Source organism: Ixodes scapularis, unplaced genomic scaffold (genome assembly GCF_016920785.2).
Source record: "Ixodes scapularis isolate PalLabHiFi unplaced genomic scaffold, ASM1692078v2 PGA_scaffold1__304_contigs__length_218370807, whole genome shotgun sequence".
NCBI classification, from domain to species: Eukaryota; Metazoa; Arthropoda; class Arachnida; order Ixodida; family Ixodidae; genus Ixodes; species Ixodes scapularis.
This window is the reverse complement of record NW_024609846.1, coordinates 118,875,436-118,878,484: the sequence shown is the minus strand read 5'-3', so window position 1 is coordinate 118,878,484 and position 3,049 is coordinate 118,875,436. Positions and strand designations below refer to the sequence as shown.

Sequence of the window (3,049 nt, the reverse complement as noted above, 5' to 3'; positions counted from 1 at the left end):
TACACTCCGTGCGACGCGACTGGCGCGCCGCCGCGCGGCCGGTACCGAAGGTAGGCAGTGAGCACCCCAGAGAAAACGAAACCGAAACCACGCCGCGTACGTTGGTACAGTACGCGTTGAAGTCGGAGTGGTGCTGTTGCGCTGGGTTCACAGCATGAAGTGCTGCCTGTGCTGCGTCATTAAGTGCTTCAATAGTTATGCGTCGTATCTCGTGGAGACAAAGTTTCACAGTTTTTCACCTCGCCGATGTTTTGTGGGACAGCGACAACGATGGAGCCGTGCCGTACGACGCGAGAAATTTGGTCTCCCGATCATGTCTGCCACTGTGTCGGCACGGCTGACTAAAGGGCCGCCCACACTAGCGAGAAAACGCGCCCGGCGCGCCGATAAATCGGTTAAGCGGCAAGATAAAGGGCGTGTGTCTGCACGCGCTCGTGGCGCTGACTGTGCTTCGGCGACATTTTGTTACTTGCCGCGATCGGCGTGCCACGCGCGTTTTCTCGCTAGTGTGGGCGGCCCTATATTCTACACTGCCGCTTTGCGCTCTGCGTTTGTTTTCGTACCAGTGACGCCTACATGTGTTAGCGCCGACGGGACGAACTGAAATGCCATCCCACACTCGCGGGTATGCAGTGCCCATTTAGTTGGAGGAAGAAGTATCGTCCTCGTTGTACGTGTCGATGATATTTCCGGACAAATATGGCACGCAATCTGTACTTCATGAAGAAAGATTCGAACGGTAAAAAAAGTGACAAATATAAATCTAAAGAAAACAACCATGAAACTCGGAATCACTGGAGAATCGGCGTTTGAGTATGGAAGTTTATGTGGTGTGCTTTCTTTCTTGATCAGCCTCCTTTTGGATGTGGAAACACTGACACCCCGAGTTCTGTAGACAACAATTTTTTTTCCCGGCTTTAGAGCCACCTATCGCAAAGTGGTTCGAACTGGAAGTACCGTCCACTGGTCCCTTCCTACCTGTAAAGTGTGCACCTCCCACGATGAGTGGTATTTTCTGACAGCCTTTGACGGTCAAAGCCAGTTCCCATTTAGTTACGCCGCCCAAACTAAATTTTCACCTGGTTTCCCTATGCCACCTTTTTTTGTATAACAAGTGCCCTGTCATGTTACTGTTGAGTCCAAGCACCTGTGTGCCCAAATCTGCACTTTGCACAGCCCGCTATAACACAACATTTTGGGTCCAATATTGGATATACTGTACAGCTGTATTTCTTTATTCGTTAGAAACAACTTTATCACCTGCTGTCTTAATGAAACTTGGCACACTTCGTGCAGAAACTTAGTGAACATCTCACTCGCCTCCAATATCATCGTTCCAGCAGTCCTACGTTTTCAGCGACGAGCGAAATAAATTTCCCACTCAAAACAATTATGGTGGCGGCAGTCTTGCTTTTCGGAAAATTGCTCCAACTCCTTTTTTGGCCGCAACTAGAGAAATTCCCCCGAATAGCGACTAAAACTCAATATATAAGAAGAGAACAGCTAAATGTCCTTCTTAGGTCTGCCCCAGCGTTCATACAACGTCACCCTCAACGTATCGGCTCAAAAAGCAAACGTTTCGTCCGTGCGCGCTTCCGCCGCCACAGCTTGGCATGCGAAAAGGCGCCGCAGGCTGCTGAACGCGCCTCACAGTCGAACGCCAGCTCCTCCGCTAGCGGCGCTGCGCGCGTTTTTCAAAGCGCCCCCTATAGTTCCCGCACGGAGTGTATACTGCGAAGGCCCTGGCCTAGATGTTCTAAAAAGAGTGAAGAAGATGCCGGTAAAGCCTAATGCTAAATCCTTTTTTTTTTAAACTTCATTGTGGCGTTTTACCCGTAAAGTCATGGTTAGAAGAAAAGGGCATTTTCGTGCCATGGTCTACGTGTTGTCTTTTATGCAAGCAGCCAGAAACTGTAGAACACGTGTTTATTTCCTGCTGGGACGCTGTATTTCTGTGGGATATACTCCAGCGCACACTCAAAAAGGATTTCCCGATCACCGCCTGGGGTATACGGTTTTTATCAATAGAAAATGTAAATGGCGTACCTTATGATATGATCCTACTACTGGGCCTTCATAGTTTATGGAAAACAAGAGTAGGCGTAAATCACGCTGATAAAACAGTCCGCTCGGCGCGTGAATATTTTATTGAAAGTGTTGCCGGCATCCGTGAAGTGTTCCGGGCACAGCCCGAACAGCCGGATTGGTTGCCCATTCTTGATGGTTTGGTTTGTCTAAAAGAATTTTAATGACACCACGGCAGCCAAGTTACGGCTGAGGTGTTTTTAAACCCTCCTTTGTATATATGCTATTGTACAAATGTAAAAACAGGCAATAAAGAAAAAAAAAAGAAAAAAAGGTGTGGTCTAGTGGCTAGGATACCTGGCTTTCACCCAGGAGGCCCGGGTTCGATTCCCGGCGTTGGAAGGGCTGGGTCTCATGGTGTAACGGTTAGCATTCTGGACTCTGAATCCAGCAATCCGAGTTCAAATCTCGGTGAGATCTATTTTTTAAACTCCTTGCGTATTTGGTCCCGCTGCCGATAAAAGGCCCGCTTCTTTTAAATATTCCCGATCCGGCGTGGTCTAGTGGCTAGGATACCCAATTCCATTTCCGGCTTTCGAGCGCATCGGACGTGTAATAGATGAGCTCCCCCGGAAAGGCGATTTTTTTGCGACCGTTTCGAACGGCGTCACGCCCTTCTGACTGAGCTACTGAAAGAGCTCTTTCATGCGTAGTAATGAAGCAGGTCGACAGTATGTCGGAAGTTTGCTGCCGATTTCCCTTCAATACATGCACTCTCTGCTTGAAGTCGGGCAGCACCACGCATAGGCCACATTCGCGCCTCGTAATGAAACCGTACGAGTGCGTATTCAGCTCGAAGTACGCACTTTGTGCTTGACGTTAGAGCGAGCGATGTCTTCAGCCGCGAGAAGGAACGACGACTCGGCGGCGTCTTCGTGCAATCGGCTTGCTGGTCGGGCGTGTCGTACGGAATGAATATAAGTCCTTTTGATCGGTCCAAAATTTCTCTTTCGAAGAAAGACAG

The 3,049-nt window shown here is 49.1% G+C and overlaps 1 non-coding gene across 1 annotated transcript; it reads left to right on the top strand.

Moving 5' to 3' along the window:
• Positions 1-2,433: 2,433 nt before the first annotated feature.
• On the top strand, positions 2,434-2,505 carry Trnaq-cug. The gene has a single exon. It is a non-coding gene; the product is annotated as a tRNA-Gln (tRNA).
• The last annotated feature ends 544 nt before the right edge of the window (positions 2,506-3,049 follow it).